The 17,676-nt window shown below is 48.7% G+C and overlaps 1 pseudogene; it reads right to left on the bottom strand.

Moving 5' to 3' along the window:
* Window positions 1-4,333: 4,333 nt before the first annotated feature.
* Window positions 4,334-17,259, bottom strand: LOC147083066 (uncharacterized; annotated as a pseudogene).
* Between the last annotated feature and the right edge of the window lie 417 nt (window positions 17,260-17,676).

The raw sequence follows: 17,676 nt of genomic DNA, 5'->3' as shown, positions 1-17,676 counted from the left end.
TTCAACAATACCAGTGCTTTAAGAACATAAGAACATAAGAAATAGGAGCAGGAGTAGGTCAATCAGCCCCTCGAGCCTGCTCCGCCATTCAATAAGATCATGGCTCATCTGATCCTAACCGCCAATCTACTATCACAGAACCATCTCCTGAATCTAACAGAATTAGACACATGAAATAGGAGCAGGATCAGGCTACATGGCCCCTGGGCCCGCTCCGCTACCCACAGGGCCATGTCCGATCCGAACCTAGACTCATGTATACTTCTATGCGTTCGACATATGTCGTCCAATCTTCGACTTCATTGTCGAACGCTGTGATACTGCCACTCTTCGGCATTTTTGGGTGTGGTTAGACTGGCTTAAAATGGCGTCTCCCGTGCTTTCCTTTCTTCCCCGCTGCGGCTTAAAATGGCGTCTCCCGCGCTTTCCTTTCTTCCCCGCTGTGGCTTAAAATGGCGTCTCCCGCGCTGCTGCCAACGCCGCTCTCGGCGGTCCTCGTATCAAATGGCGATGCCCTGTGGGTTTCGTGCACTGCTCCCGCACTGCTGCCAACGCCGCTCTCTGCGGTTCTTGTGGCAATGGCAGCGCCTCGCATTTTCCTGCACACCTCTCTCCCCCGTTGATGCTGCTTGGCCCTTGAACACCGGCTGCACTCTGCTCTCTCATCTCTCTCTCCCGTTGACGCCGCTCGGCCCTGAACACCGGCTGCGCCCTGTGCGCTCTGCCCTCTCTCTCTCCCCGTCGATGCTGCTCGGCCTTTCTCTGTGCCGCTCGGTCGGGCTCTAGCCCGTCACTGTCTGGGAAGGGTCTGCGCAGTACCTGTTGCCAGCCTGTTTCGCTGGACCACCGTGACTGGAAAGCCAAGCCTGGCTCTCGACAGCCTCCCCTGCGATGCTCAAATCTCCGCTGGATGACTGGGCGGTTGCCCATGGTCGACGCCCGTGCTTCTGGACTCAATCTTCTTCCACTGTTCTCCAGGAGCGAATCCCTGGGAGGTGATGCAGAGTTGCAGGTAGGTTCGAATCTACCTCGTCGCCAATGTTAGATCCGTGTATCTTAATGTTGTGTCCTTCAATAATCAGACAACAGACTGCAGGGAACGATTCAACAGGTGTTTACTGACTGAGGGTTACTCTAGAACTAACTCTACAGATCACTACTCAGGGTTTATATACAGGTGTGGTCACTGCCGGTACTACAGTATACAGGAGCTGTAAAAAGTAGTTCTCCCCTTAAAGGTACATACATTACAGTTTATATCAGACAGGAGGAGATTGGTGTCAGTGACTGTGGGGTTGGTTTATATCAGATAGGAGGAGATTGGTGTCCGTGACTGTGGGGTTGGTTTATATCAGACAGGAGGAGATTGGTGTCAGTGACTGGGGTTGGTTTATATCAGACAGGAGGAGATTGGTGTCATTGACTGGGGTTGGTTTATATCAGACAGGAGGAGATTGGTGTCATTGACTGGGGTTGGTTTATATGAGATAGGGGGAGATTGGTGTCCGTGACTTTGGGATTGGTGCCCTTGAGAAGGTGGTGGTGAGCCGCCTTCTTGAACTGCTGCAGTCTGTGTGGTGAAGGTACTCCCACAGTGCTGTTAGAGAGGAAGTTCCAGGATTTTGACCCAGTGACGATGAAGGAATGGCGATATATGTCCATGTCGGAATGGTGTGTGTCTTGGAGGGGAGCTTGGAGGTGGTGGTGTTCCCCTGCGCCTGCTGCCCTCGTCCCTCTAGGTGGTGGAGGTGGCGGGTTTGGGAGGTGCTGCTGAAGAAGCCTTGGCGAGTTACTGCAGCGCCTCTTGTCGATCAGAGGTTCTCAACCAGGGTCTGTGAGAAGGTTTCAAGGGGGGGCCCAGAAACACTTTCCCTCTTTCATTCTTTCTCTGACAAGCAGCCCTCACACCGGGCGCCGGCTCAGTTCCCATTGAGCAGCCGCAGGGGAAGCGATGTTGGGCACGATGGAGCAAAGGCTGCGGAAGCCGCCCCTCGCTCGCTGCCAATTGGGTTGATCCAGATTCCCAGCATCTCCATCCAGCCTGTTGCCCCCATCTCCCCCCTTCCCCCCTACAAATCCAGGCTAGGGTTTATTGGAGGTTGGGGCCATTCCCAATTCCAGGAGCCCAGCCCGCTGAACACCTTCTCCCACTGGAACAGGAGCAGTGCGCAGGCGCAGTTTGTGGGACCCGCAGCTCCAGCTGCCGCTCACCCTCACACCAGGCGGCGCCACTGAGCAGGACAGCCCACGGCCTCGGGGATTGGTCCCGTCAACCGTCAATCAAAGGCCAGCAGCCAATCCGCTTGGCCCAAGTCCCGCCTCCAACCGCCGTCCATTGTTGGGGCGAATTTCAAAGCGCCGCGAGCAGGAGCTCAAACTGTCAATCAAAGGTCAGCCCCGCCCACTGCACGCTGCTCACTCTCCGATTGGTGGCTGCTGGGGTGGGCGGGGCGATAAAGGACCAATCAGTGCACTCCCCGCCTCCGCCTGGGAGCTGGGCTTTGCTCAGGTGAGCAGATCACGTGGACTGGAAGGAAGGCGGCCACAAGGCAGCTTGTGAGGTGACTGGGCCCCTTGTATTGGAGAATCAAGGAGGAGGGAGTTTAAAACATACTATTACCGCACTTAATCGCCAAATAACTATTTATTTCAAAAAATGAAGCACAGTGATTTGAAATGGAAAGGCTTGCATTTATAGAGAGGCTTGTGTGATCTCAGGATGTCCCAAAGCGCTGTACAGCCAATGAATACTTGTGTTGTGTTACAGGGGGTCCGGGGAATTATTATAACACAGGAGGGGCCTCAGAGAACCCTGATCTGCACTGTCCCATCAAACACTCCCAGGGCAGGTACAGCACGGGTTAGATACAGAGTAAAGCTCCCTCTACACTGTCCCATCAAACACTCCCAGGGCAGGTACAGCACGGGTTAGATACAGAGTAAAGCTCCCTCTACACTGTCCCATCAAACACTCCCAGGGCAGATACAGCACAGGGTTAGATACAGAGTAAAGCTCCCTCTACACTGTCCCATCAAACACTCCCAGGGCAGATACAGCACGGGTTAGATACAGAGTAAAGCTCCCTCTACACTGTCCCATCAAACACTCCCAGGGCAGGTACAGCACGGGTTAGATACAGAGTAAAGCTCCCTCTACACTGTCCCATCAAACACTCACAGGGCAGGTACAGGGGCGTGTTAGCGATACCTTCCCTGGATACCAAGGCCAGGAGAGGCACCCTGGATGGTATGGAGAGCTGGGACTTCTCCATGACTGAAGGTATGAGAACTGAAGTAATCTAGAGTAATGATCGGGTGTTAGTTGTGGCTCAGTGGCAGCACACTCTCTCTCTCTCTCTCTCTCTCACTCTCACTCTCACTCTCACTCTCACTCTCTCTCTCATCTCTGAGTCAGGAGGTTGTGGGATCAAGTCCACCTCCAGAGACTTGAGAACACAATCTAGGCCGACACTCCAATGCAGTACTGAGGGATCGCGGCACTGTCAGAGGTGCTGTCTTTCAGACGAGACGTTCAAGCGAGGCTCCCTCTGCCCTCACAACGGGACATAAAAGATTGGATACAAAAGCAAAATACTGCGGATGCTGGAAATCTGAAAAAGAAACAGAAAATGCTGGAAATACTCAGCAGTTCAGGCAGCATCTGTGAAGAGAGAAACAGAGATAACGTTTCAGGTCGATGACCTTTCATCAGAACTGGGGTCATCGACCTGAAACGTTATCTCTGTTTCTCTCCCCACAGATGCTGCCTGACCCGCTGAGTATTTCCAGCATTTTCTGTTTTTATAAAAGATCCCATGATGTTAATCCGAAGAGCAGGGGAGTTCTCCCTGGAGTCCTGGCCAACATTTCTCCCTGAACCAACGTCACTAAAACAGATCATCTGGTCATTATCACAGAGCTGTTTGTGGGACCTTGCTGTGCGCAAATTGGCTGCTGCATTTCCTACATTACAACAGTGACTGCTCTTCAAAAGTACTTCATTGGCTGTAAAGTGCTTTGGGATGTCCTGAAGTTGTGAAAGGTGCTTTATGAATACAAGTCTTTCTTTAACAAAGGAGAAAAGGCCCAGAATGGAACAGTCAGTAACAGGACATCAATTAGTCTCCTTTTATCTTAGAGACGTCAAGGACTCAATACAAAGTGTGTTTGGAACAAAGCAGATTTATTTGACTTATTTCCAGAATATTTAACTCCAGCCCAATTAGAGGTGTTATTGACATCAGCAGAAACAAACTCCAACTGTCAGAATGAACATGGTTCAGTTCTGGATGTGTTTAACAGCAGCAATAACAGCAGAATCCAACCCCTGCAGTCACTTGTGAACTTGCTGGTGTCTCAGCAGGTTGGATCAACGAGTGAATCCTGTCCCACACACGGAGCAGGTGAACGACCTCTCCCCAGTATGAACTCGCTGGTGTCTCAGCAGGTTGGATGAGTGAGTGAATCCCTTCCCACACACGGAGCAGGTGAACGGCCTCTCCCCGGTGTGAACTCGCTCGTGAGTGAACAGGTTGGATGAGTGAGTGAATCCCTTCCCACGCACGGAGCAGGTGAATGGACTCTCCCCAGTGTGAGCTCGCTGGTGTCTCAGCAGGTGGGAGCTGTACAGAGCTCTGGTTAGAACCCATCTGGAGTATTGCGTTCAGATCTGGGCACCGCACCTCAGGAAGATGGTTGTGGCGCAGATTCACCAGAATAATATCGGTGTAAAAGGGTTACATTTCTTCAAAAAACTCAAGCTGGTTTGTTGGTCGAGGCCATCCTTTCCAGAAGCGGTGTGAGTCTCTCTAATTGCCCCTTCTCCTCTGCAGTGATCAGAAACAGCATCTCTTAGGATTCCCTTCAAGCATCTTCCCTGTGGTGGAGGTCACACTGATGGGCCTGTAGTTCCCCGGCTCTGATGGGAACTCCATGAGCTGCCTTCCAATCTCAGGGAACAATCCCTGACTCTGTTGAGCTGTTGATGATACGGGCAAGGACAGCGGTGGCAAAATACGGCCCATGGGCCAGTTCTAGCCAGCCAATAGATTCAATCCAGCCCGCCAAGGCCTGGCTTCAAGGCTGAACATACGCCGCACCCGACCCCAGCCTGACCCCAGCCCACGTAATGCCAGGAGGCGGGTCATTGTCTCCGAGGCAGCAGGGGAGTCACAACCACAAACAGAGGCAGGAAAATGGAATCTGCCATTTGCTGCATCAATGTGTCTGGCTCTGTTCCATGGAGGAGCCGCCAGATTTCCAGTTTCACCCACCCCTGCCCTCCAATCTGCAAGCTCCCTGACAGCCCTGGTTTAGCGGTTGGAGCTGGATATTGCACAGATGAGGCCCGGCCAGCAAAATGGCTGGGTCCTCTCACCAAGGACATTGGACAGGCAGCACCATTGCACCGCTCACCCGATGTCCACCCAGAGTGAAAATCAGCCCCAAGAAGTCTAAGCTCAGCAATCTCAGCAACATCAAACACATCCAAGATCCCCGATCAGCTGCAAGAGAAGGATCGACATTCCATTCTTGACCATGTGCCAGTTGCAATTGAGCCTTTCTTTGAAAATGAGCCTGACTGAATGATCTGATCTGTGGTGTTTAATGGACTTGGGAAGCCAATCCTTGTTGGAAATATGAAACTGAACCCCGTATTTATTGAAAATATCAAATCTACCTTATTCAGCTGAATGATGCATCTCAATGGCAAGAGCATTGCGATAATAAAGGTTTGCAAATCAGAGCTGAATTTGATATTTCCAAAAAAATCAACCTCAATGTTTCACAAATCCGAGATGTTCCAAGAGTTTTCAATGCGGAGGACCAGACTGGATAATGGTAAATATTTGGACATCTCCAAGCACACTGCCTGACACTGGATTGTCCTTCACATTACAAGCTGTCTTATCCTCTTCAGCCATGCACATCTTCAAATGAGAGAAAAGGTCGTCACGTGTCTGGGTTTCTTCCTGCACAATGGACCTCCAGTTTGTTCCCATTTGCTCACTGCATGTGAAGAGATCACTGCTTTGCTGTCAGATCACAGGCCAAATGTCAGAATTAAAGCAATTGTGGTGATAAGAGTAGCTGGAACATTATTAAGGATCAGAACCAAACTATTGTCAGGAGAAATTTGCTTGGGTTGTGTTTGGAAATAGCAGGGAGTGATTTTAATCTCATGCACCCGACGGGAAACTAATGCGATCAGATCGGCCGCTTGTTTTTCACCCCGCCCGATTTCACTTTCAACTGAAATCATTGGAGAGCAAAATCAGGGAAGGTGTAAAACGGGCAGGAAATTCAATCCCGTCAGGTGGGGGAGGTTCAAATTACCCCCAGTACATCTGAACTAGAAGGACAACTACTAAAAATGGCCAAAAGGACCATAAAATAATTATGGAAACAGCCTGAGCAGTTCCGCAGCAACACAAATCCCCAAATGGGAAACTTTCTGCTTTCTAAACTCGTACACTATTTATCTACAAAGTACATCTCTACTTATCATCAACAGCAAGCTGCAATATCACTTATTGGAATATGATTGTTTGACTAAGTAAGAGTTTAGCCAAAGAACTACCTGCAGTTATTTTACAAATATAGTATTTTCTTACTTTAAGCAAACCCTTTGAATTTTCTTTTGCCTTTTATTTTTTGTTGTGTGTTTTTTTCTCTTTAGGTCCCTGCACACAACCAAAGCATTCTCAGCTGAGGGAACAGGTAGGCAGCTTGCTTTGACCCTGCCATTCTACTGTGACCCATGGGGTCTCATCCTCCAAATGGACTTCCTTGTGGGGACACGCTCACTTTCTGTTGACCCCCTCTTTCTTCCCGACAGTCCAGTGGAGATTAAGGATTTGCAGTGTGAGGGAGAATGGGCATAAACCCACATCCCACCATTCTTTGGTGCCATTTGTTGAGCTGGCATGCTGTGCCCATCTCCGTTAATGACTTCTGATTTCTTCAGTTTTTTGAAGCAGAAACAGTGTCCACAAAGAGCTACTTGTACTTCAAAAGACTCGAGCCACTCGGCCAAACAGCCACGTGGACTTTCAGTCCAACATATACTCCATCGATCGATCGAGCACTCATTTCATTCATTTAGTAACGGCAGATTTTACTATCTTACACCACATTCTGTGTATTTAAGATAGTATCTGACGACTATCTGAATTTATGTTGATAAATTATTGGGAGGGTAGAAGTGGTGCGATGCTCAACATTAAGAGTCGGACTGTTTCCGATTCACCAATTGAACACTTTGCTCTCACCAACGTGCACGGTCCCTTTAAATATGCTGCGTGGTTTCTCTCCCAGCGGCAGGAGCTGGTGAGCGGCCTGCACAGAGCCTTGCCATTGCTGCGCCACCGTGCAACCGCGCACCTTAGGGGCAACATTGGTGTGCGGCCCTCAACAGCTCACCACAACTTGTTCAGTGGCCCTCCAGCCCAAATCATTGCCCACCCCTGCCCAAAACCATCTTTAACGGGATTCTGCCTCCTGACGGAGCTGGGAAAGATTTTGCCATTTTTACCACAATTGAGCACCATCTTCTTTTCCAAAGATCTCTGAGCTTCTCTATTGGCTGCTTTTGTCTCCCTCAACTGTGGGTGATATTTCTCTCTATTCTCCTGTAAACTGAATTCATCTTGCTCTGAACTGGGTTCAATGTAAGACAGTTCAGGGAGTCAGGATTCATTCACCCCTAGACCTACGCTGGCTGGCAAAACCCCAGTCATTTCCTTAGTAAGGATTCCTCTGGTTCCTCGCCATATATTTGTTAGGATACCGAAACCCAGCTTTCTTACCGTCCACTCCTGGAGGCCCCACTCCCTGAGCCTACAACCTTCAGCAGGGTCAGTGGTGGAGTTCCACAGCAGGAGTGAACCCAACTGTCAGAATGAACATGGTTCAGTCCTGGATGTGATTAACAGCAGCAATAACAGCAGAATCCAACCCCTGCAGTCACTTGTGAACTTGCTGATGTGTCAGCAGGTTGTATGACCGACTGAATCCCTTCCCAAACTCGGAACAGGTGATAGCCTCTCCCCAGTGTGAGTGCGCTGGTGTCTCAGCAGGATGGAGCTCTGAGTGAATCCCTTCCCACACACTGAGCAGGTGAATGGCCTCTCCCTAGAGTGAACTCGTTGGTATGCCAGCTGGCTGCAGTTCTGAGTGAGTCCCTTACCACACACTGAGCAGGTGAACAGCCTCTCCCCGGTGTGAACTCGCTGGTGTGTCAGTAGGTGGGATGAATTTATGAATCCCTTCCCACACACTGAGCAGGTGAATGGCCTCTCCCCAGTGTGAACTCGCTGGTGTGTCAGAAAGGTGGTTCAATTCGTGAATCCTTTTCTACAGTCAGAACAGGTGAACGGCCTCTCCCCAGAATGAATTCGCTGGTGTGTCAGCAGATCCCGTTTGCTTTTAAAGCTTTTCTCACAGTCAGAACATTTAAAAGGTCTCATGTTTGTGTGAACAAGTTGGTGTCTCAGTAGCTGGGATGACTGAGTGAGTCCCTTCCCACACACGGAGCAGCTGAACGGCCTCTCCCCAGTGTGAATTCGCTGGTGTGTCAGCAGGTCACTTGACTGAGTGAATCCATTCCCACACTCAGAGCAGGTGAATGGTCTCTTCCCGGTGTGACTGTGCCGATGGGTTTCCAGCTGATACGGGTCATCAAATCCTTTCCCACAGTCCCTACATTTCCACAGTTTCTCCTCGGTGTGACTGCGCTTGTGTTTCGCCAGGCCAGAGGATCGACTGAATCCTCGTCCACACACAGAACACATGTACGGTTTCTCCCCGCTGTGAATGGTGCTTTTTGCTTTCATGTTATGTCTGATGATATTCAGGTCCTGCTGAATTGAGTGACTCTGTCAGATCTTGATGTTTGAGTTAAATATCCTGTCTACAAATCCTCCCCTTCTAATACCCTGTAAAATGAATATAAAACAAGAAAAAGGGAGCGTGAGAGAGAACACACAAAAACACAAAGACAGGTTGTGAAATTGAGCTCAATAAATCTGGGAATTTGTTGGGCTGGTACCAGGAAAAAAGTAACGATGAAAGCTGCTGCATTGTCATTAAAATCCCAACTGGTTCACTAATGTCCCACAGGGGTATGGGGATCGGGCGGGAAAGTCAAGTTGAGGTCGAAGATCAGCCATGATCTTATTGAATGGTGGAGCAGGCTTGAGGGCCATATGGTCTACTCCTGCTCCTAATTCTTGTGTCCTTATGGAAGGGAACCGGCCACCCTACCCATCCCACGACTTCTACCGCCTAGAAGGAAAAGTGCAGCAGGTGCATGGGAACACCATCATCTGCAAGTCACACACCACCCTGACTTGGACATATATCATCATTCCTTCATTGTCACTGGGTCACAATCCTGGAACTCCGTCCCGAACAACCTTCACCACACGGACTGCAGCGGTTCAAGAAGGCGGCTCACCACCACCTGCTCATTGGGAAACTAGGGAGACCGGTGGGCGCCACGGGGACTGGAGTGCATCATCACCCCGGCCAATGTGATTTTAATTTAATTTAATAAGTTTTAAAAATTAATCCAGTGTTTTTTTAATCTTCTTTACAGTCCACTTGTTCGTCCGGGAGAGCGGGAGGCTCCGCTCGGTGATGCAGAGAGCTCTGTGGATGGAGAAGAATGTCAACCAGAGTCTGCCGGATCTGCACAAACTCTCCACTGGGAGCGCCGACCCTCATCTGTGTGAATTCCTGGCGACCCGCTATCTGGATGAACAAGTAAAGATGACCAAGAAGCTTGGAGATCACATCATTAACTTAAAGAGACTGGGACCCCTGCCTTGTGGGGAATGATGGCTTGTGACTTTGTACAAAGAGCTGAACCCGAGGTCTGTAAACGTCATTTACTGTAAAAATGCTCAAATATTAAATTTTTAAAAATAAACCCGTGGGGACGCGGGCAGCAAACGCCCAAGTGCGGCCCCATTATTAAAACAGTAAAAAAATTAATGCTGGGCCATCCAGCGACGCCCAGATCCTCAGTCCCAGTGACCGCCTCAGAAGAATAGAAGATGGCGGCGCGTAACCCGGGCCTGTAACCGAGAAAAAGCCTCACAGCTGCCGTCCGGTGGAACATAGACCGGGCTGCTGGATCTCATTCGGGCCTGAGGCCGTTCTCCAACTTTCTAAACCCTGCGGCATGGCCTACCTGCAGTTTATTAATCTCCCAACCCCGCTCCCGCCGACCAGCAGCTCCGCCCGGCGACCGCGCAGGGCTTTCTTTGTAAAGGCGGTGAGGGACACGTGACCCGGGCCCAGGGGCTGATTGACGGGAGCTTCCGACCAATAGGGAGCGAGTGGGGTGGGGCTGGAGCAACGAGCCAGCGGCGGGTCCTCCAACCAATCGGGGAGCCTGAGGGGCAGAACTTGCGCCGGCTGATTGTCAGATCCGCAGGGCAGCGAGTTTCTCCAGTCCCTTGTTCAGGGCCTGGTGCCAGGGGAGGCTGTGGGCCTTTATTCCCCTCATTGGACACAAGGCTCTTTGGCTCACAACCCACGGGCTCAGATTGCAATACAGACTTTTTAAATTCATCAATAAAAGCAGATAAACCTTGTGCTTCTGTAGAACAAACTTTCTAATATTTGGGAGTAAAAGTACAAGTTTTTTTTCCCTCTGGGGAATTTATTATTAGTTTCACAAAACAACAACAACCACTTGTATTTATAAAGCGCCTTTAATGTAGTAAAACATCCCAAGGCTCCTCACAGGATCGTTATAAAACAAAATTTGACACCGAGCCACATAAGAAGATATTAGGGCAGATGACCAAAAGCTTGGTAAAAGAAGTAGGTTTTAAGGAGCATCTTAAAGAAGGAGAGAGAGGTAGAGAGGCAGAGAGGTTTAGGGAAGGAATTCCAGAGCTTCGGGCCCAGGCAACTGAAGGCACGGTCACCAATGGTGGAGTGATTAAATTGGGGATGCTCAAGAGGCCGGAAATAGAGGAGCGCAGATATCTCGGGAGGTGTGGGGCTGAAAGAAATTACAGAAATAGGGAGGGGCGAGGCCATGGAGGGATTCACTCCACACGGCCTGACCTTTGTCATCTTGTCGATCTTACATACTGTTTATGGATAACAAGCTGGTTACAGAACAGAAAACCGAGAGTAGGGGTTGGGAGTAGCTACTCAGACTGGCAAAAGGTGGGAAGTGGTGTACCACAGGGATTGGTGCTGGGACCACTGTGGTTCATAAATGATTTGGACTCGGGAATCAGAAGTACAATTAATACTGAGGAAGACAAAATGCAAGAAGACCTTAATAAATTTCAGAATGGGTATGTAGTTGGCAAATGCATTTCACTGTAGATCAGTGTGAGGTGATGTGTTAATGAATTTTAGTATAGATCAGTGTGAGGTGGTGTGTTAATGAATTTCACTATAGATCCGTGTGAGGTGGTGTGTTAATGAATTTCACGATAGATCAGTGTGAGGTGATGTGTTAATGAATTTCACTATAGATCAGTGTGAGGTGGTGTGTTAATGAATTTCACTATAGATCAGTGTGAGGTGGTGTGTTAATGAATTTCACTGAAGGTCAGTGTGAGGTGGTGTGTTAATGAATTTCACTACATCAGTGAGAGGTGGTGTGTTAATGAATTTCACTATAGATCAGTGAGGTGATGTGTTAATGAATTTCACTATAGATCAGTGTAAGGTGGTGTGTTAATGAATTTCACTATAGATCAGTGTGAGGTGGTGTGTTAATGAATTTCACTGTAGATCAGTGTGAGGTGGCATGTTAATGAATTTCACTATAGATCAGTGTGAGGTGGCGTGTTAATGAATTTCACTATAGATCAGTGTGAGGTGGAGTGTTAATGAATTTCACTATAGATCAGTGTGAGGCGGTGTGTTAATGAATTTCACTATAGATCAGTGTGAGGTGGTGTGTTAATGAATTTCACTGTAGGTCAGTGTGAGGTGGTGTGTTAATGAATTTCAGTATAGATCAGCGTGAGGTGGTGTGTTAATGAATTTCACTGTAGATCAGTGAGGTGATGTGTTAATGAATTTCAGTATATATCAGTGTGAGGTGGTGTGTTAATGAATTTCACTATAGATCAGTGTGAGGTGGTGTGTTAATGAATTTCACTATAGATCAGTGTGAGGCGGTGTGTTAATGAATTTCACTATAGATCAGTGTGAGGTGGTGTGTTAATGAATTTCACTATAGATCAGTGTGAGGCGGTGTGTTAATGAATTTCACCATAGATCAGTGTGAGGCGGTGTGTTAATGAATTTCACCATAGATCAGTGTGAGGTGGTGTGTTAATGAATTTCACTATAGATCAGCATGAGGTGGTGTGTTGATGAATTTCACTATAGATCAGTGTGAGGCGGTGTGTTAATGAATTTCACTATAGATCAGTGTGAGGTGGTGTGTTAATGAATTTCACTATAGATCAGTGTGAGGCGGTGTGTTAATGTATTTCACTATAGATCAGTGTGTTAATGAATTTCACTATAGATCAGTGTGAAGTGGTGTGTTAATGAATTTCACTATAGATCAGTGTGAGGTGGTGTGTTAATGAATTTCACTGTAGATCAGTGTGAGGTGGTGTGCTAATGAATTTCACTATAGTTCAGTGTGAGGTGGTGTGTTAATGAATTTCACTGTAGATCAGTGTGAGGTGGTGTGTTAATGAATTTTGCTATAGATCAGTTTGTGGTGGTGTGTTAATGAATTTCACTATAGATCAGTGTGAGGTGGTGTTAATGAATTTCACTATAGATCAGTGTGAGGTGGTGTGTTAATGAATTTCACTATAGATCAGTGTGAGGTGGTGTTAATGAATTTCACTATGGATCAGTGTGAGGTGGTGTGTTAATGAATGTCACTATAGATCAGTGTGAGGTGGCGTGTTAATGAATTTCACTATAGACCAGTTTGAGGTGGTGTGTTAATGAATTTCACTACAGATCAGTGTGAGGTGGTGTGTTAATGAATGTCACTATAGATCAGTGTGAGGTGGTGTGTTAATGAATTTCACTATAGATCAGCGTGAGGTGGAGTGTTTTGGTGGGAAGAATAAGGAGGCCACTCACTATTTGGACAAGAGGGTGAAATTGGGTTGCTTTGTGCCTCCTGTGATATTCAGCGGGAGGTTAACAGCGGCAGTAACCGGTAGCGCCCCGCGGCACTGCACCACCGGCAATTACGTCATCACCATGCGCAGTGCCCCGGCTGCAACCTTGGGTTGCGCCCCCTGACCTATCGCCAGACAATATGTCCGACAGGGTCAGAGGTCATTCCTGCAGCCGCGGTGGCGCCACTTAAAGGGCAGGCGTCGGGTGGCAACGTTTTATTTTGGCCGACTGCCACCACCTGCCCACTTCCCCTTTCTTCTTCGGGGTGTCGGCTGCGATCGCTCAGCCTGTCGTTCCTCTTGATCCGACACCCCGCTCCCCGGTGGTCCAGCAGGGCCCCGGTGTGTGCAGTGCTAAGCCCCTCCCCTTTAATCAGGGAGAGAGGTCTGCTATGATGCTATGAGAGTCATAGAATATGAGGGTAAGCTTGCAGGTAATATAAAAACTGAATGTAAAAGCTTTTATAGATATGTGAAGAGGAAAAGATTGGTGAAGTCAACGTAGGTCCCTTGCAGTCAGAATCGGGGCAATTAATAATGGGGAACAAAGAAATGGCAACCAACTAAATACATATTTTGGTTCTGCCTTCACAAAGGAGGACACAAATAACCTCCCTGAAATACCGGGGAACATAGGGTCTGACGAAAGGGTGGAACTGAAAGAAATCAGTATTTGTAGGGAAATGGTGTTAGGAAAATTGATGGGACTGAAGGCCGATAAATCCCCAGGGCCTGATAATCTACATCCCAAGGTACTTAAGGAAGTGGCCCTAGAAATAGTAGATGCATTGCTGGTCATCTTCCAGAACTCAATAGACTCTGGAACTGTACCCATGGATTGGAGGGTAGCTAATGTTACCCCACTATTCAAAAAAGGTGGCAGAGAAAAAGCGGGGAATTATAGACCGGTAAGCCTGACATCGGTAGTGGGGAAAATGCTAGAGTCCATTATAAAAGATGTAATAGCAGAGCACTTGGAAAGCAGTGACAGGATTGGACAAAGTCAACATAGATTTACAAAAGGTAAATCATGCTTGACTAATCTACTGGAATTTTTTGAGGATGTAACTGGTAAAATAGATAAGGGAGAACCAGTGGATGTGGTGTATTTGGACTTTCAGAAGGCTTTCGATAAGGTCCCGCATAAGAGATTAGTGTGCAAAATTAAGGCACGTGGGATTGGGGGCAAGGTATTGACTTGGATAGAGAACTGGTTCGCGGACAGAAAGCAAAGAGTTGGAATAAACGGGTCGTTTTCCGAGTGGCAGGCAGTGACTAGTGGGGTACCGCAAGGATCGGTCCTAGGACCCCAGCTGTTCACAATATATATTAATGATCTAGACGAGGGAATTGGATGTAATATCTCCAAATTTGCAGACGACACAAAGCTGGGTGGGAGGGTATGCTGTGAGGAGGATGTCATGAAACTCCAGTACGATTTGGACAGGTTAGGTGATTGGGCAGAAACATGGCAAATGCACTATAATGTGGATAAATGTGAGGTTTTCCACTTTGGAGGCAAAAACAGGAAGGCAGATTATTATTTGAATGGCAATAGATTGGGAGAAGGGGAAGTGCAAAGAGACCTGGGTGTTCTTGTGCACCAGTCGCTGAAGGTAAACATGCAGGTGCAGCAGGCGGTTAAGAAGGCCAATGGTATGTTGGCCTTCGTAGCAAGAGGGTTCGAGTACAGGAACAAGGATGTCTTGCTACAGTTTTACAGGGCCTTGGTGAGACTGCACCTTGAGTATTGTGTGCAGTTTTGGTCACCTTATCTGAGGAAGGATGTTCTTGCCATGGAAGGAGTGCAACGAAGATTCACCAGGCTGATACCTGGGATGGCAGGAATGATGTATGAGGAGAGATTGTGTCGATTGGGCTTATACTCACTGGAGTTTAGAAGATTAAGAGGGGATCTCATCGAAACCTATAAAATTCTGTCAGGCCTGGACAGGCAAGATGCTGGAAGGATGTTCCCAATGGTCGGGGAGTCCAGAACCAGGGGTCATAGTCTAAGGATAAGGGGTAGGACATTTAGGACTGAAATGAGGAGGAATTTCTTCACCCAGAGAGTGGTGAACCTGTGGAATTCTTTGCCAGAGGGCGGTGGCGGCCAGTTCATTAAATATATTCAAGAAAGAGTTGGATATATTTCTTAAAGCTAAAGGGATCAAGGGGATATGGGGAGAAGGCAGGGACAGGGTACTGAATTTGGATGATCAGCCATGATCTCATTGAATGGCGGAGCAGGCTCAAAGGGCCGAATGGCCTACTCCTGCTCCTATCTTCTATGTTTCTATGTTTCTATGTGCCGACGGGTGTGGCGCTGTTGCACGAAGTGCCGCGGGATTCACTGGTTGCGCCCCAAGAGGGAGGGGAGTGCTTCCAGCAGCACCCCGCCTCCTGCCTGGGGCGCTACCACTGAATTTAATGCACAGGGGCGCTAACTTTTTCAGGGGGCTAAAATTAGCCCCAGTGACGTTAGCGACCCAAAGGGGGCACCACTGAATTTCTCCCTAATAATTTAAATGGGCTGGAGGAGCGGCGGGATCCAGGGATACAGATACACAAATCACTAAAAATAGCGAAACAGGTTAATAAGGCCATTAAAAAGAAAGCACTGAGTACATTCCTAAAGGAGCCTTCTGTTCCATGCCTAGGAGCTCTGAACCATGGCAGAGAGCGGCTGGGATACGTTTCTCACACGCCTCGAGATTAACCCGCACGGCAACTTTGCTGTCAGTGAAGAGAGACAAGAAAGACCAAAGTGCCGTTTGCCCCTCTCAGTGTGGCCCTGAAGGACTGTGTCCAGGCTGGAGTTGTTCCCGCTGTACGATCCTCCCCCAGATTGTCCTTTCTGAGCTCCAGCCAGGTGATGCTAAACACTCAGGTGGGAAAGACAAAAATCTACAGCAATGTGTTTAAAGCAAAGCTGGGTTATTTGACATCTATCCAGAATATTAAACTCCAGCCCAGTTACAGGAGTTATTAACATCAGCAGAAACAAACCCCAACTGTCAGAATGAACATGGTTTCAGTCCTGGATGTGATTAACAGCAGCAATAACAGCAGAATCCAACCCCTGCAGTCACTTGTGAACTCACTGGTGTCTCAGCAGGTTGGATGACTGAGTGAATCCCTCCCCACACATGGAGCAGGTGAACGGCCTCTCCCCAGTGTGAGTGCGCTGGTGTACAGTGAGGTCAGATGATCGCCTGAACCCAGTCCCACAGTGAGAGCACCTGAAAGGTCTCTCATCAGTGTGAGCTCGCTGGTGTCTCAGCAGGTGGGATGAGCGAGTGAATCCCTTCCCACACATGGAGCAGGTGAACGGCCTCTCCCCAGTGTGAGTGCGCTGGTGTACAGTGAGGTCAGATGATCGCCTGAACCCAGTCCCACAGTGAGAGCACCTGAAAGGTCTCTCATCAGTGTGAGCTCGCTGGTGTCTCAGCAGGTGGGATGAGCGAGTGAATCCCTTCCCACACACGGAGCAGGTGAACAGCCTCTCCCCAGTGTGAGTGCGCAAGTGTATAGTGAGGTCAGGTGACTGCCTAAACCCAGTCCCACAGTGAGAGCACCTGAAAGGTCTCTCATCAGTGTGAGCTCGCTGGTGTCTCAGCAGGTGGGATGAGCGAGTGAATCCCTTCCCACACACGGAGCAGGTGAACAGCCTCTCCCCAGTGTGAGTGCGCAAGTGTATAGTGAGGTCAGGTGACTGCCTAAACCCAGTCCCGCAGTGAGAGCACCTGAACGGTCTCTCGTCAGTGTGAACACATTGATGGCATGTCAGTTCCCTGGAACTTTTAAAGCACTTCCCACAGTCCGAGCAGTTAAAAGGTCTCTCATCAGTGTGAACTCGCTGGTGATTCAGCAGGTTGGATGACTCAGTGAATCCCTTCCCACACTCAGAGCAGGTGAACGGCCTCTCCCCAGTGTGAACTCGCTGGTGTGTCAGCAGGGTGGATGACTGAGTGAATCCCTTCCCACACTCAGAGCAGGTGAACGGCCTCTCCCCGGTGTGAATGCGCTTGTGTCTCGATAGGCCAGAGGGTTGGCTGAAGCCTCGTCCACACACAGAACACGTGTACGGTTTCTCCCCGCTGTGAACGGCGCTTTTTGCTTCCATGTTCAGAGGCCGATGATATTCAGATCCGATGAGTCGAGTGACTCTGTCAGATCTTGAAGTGATGTTTGGTTTGAGCTTACCATCTGCAAATCCTCCCCTTCCAGTGCCCTGTAAAATTAATTTAAAACAGGGAGCGTGAGAGACAACCCACAAGAAAACAAAGGCAGGTTGTGAAATTGAGCTCAATGAATCTGGTCAATTGTGGGGCCGGAACTAGAAAGAAGTGATCATGAAAGCTGCCGGATTGACATGAAAACCCAACTGGTTCACTGATGTCCTTCAGGGAAGGGGATCCGTCACCTGGTCTGGGCCTACACAAGACTCTGGCCTCCATGGGAGGAGAGAGAGAGAGGTGGGTGTGGGAGGGGGAGAAGGAAAGGAACTTTATACATCTGCAACTGGACCAGAACTTTGACA

Source organism: Somniosus microcephalus, unplaced genomic scaffold (genome assembly GCF_052327205.1).
Source record: "Somniosus microcephalus isolate GS21.2 unplaced genomic scaffold, FLI_Smic_1.0 scaffold106, whole genome shotgun sequence".
Classification (NCBI taxonomy): domain Eukaryota; kingdom Metazoa; phylum Chordata; class Chondrichthyes; order Squaliformes; family Somniosidae; genus Somniosus; species Somniosus microcephalus.
Note: the sequence above shows the minus strand (reverse complement) of the source record. Positions and strands in the feature narration are given on the sequence as shown.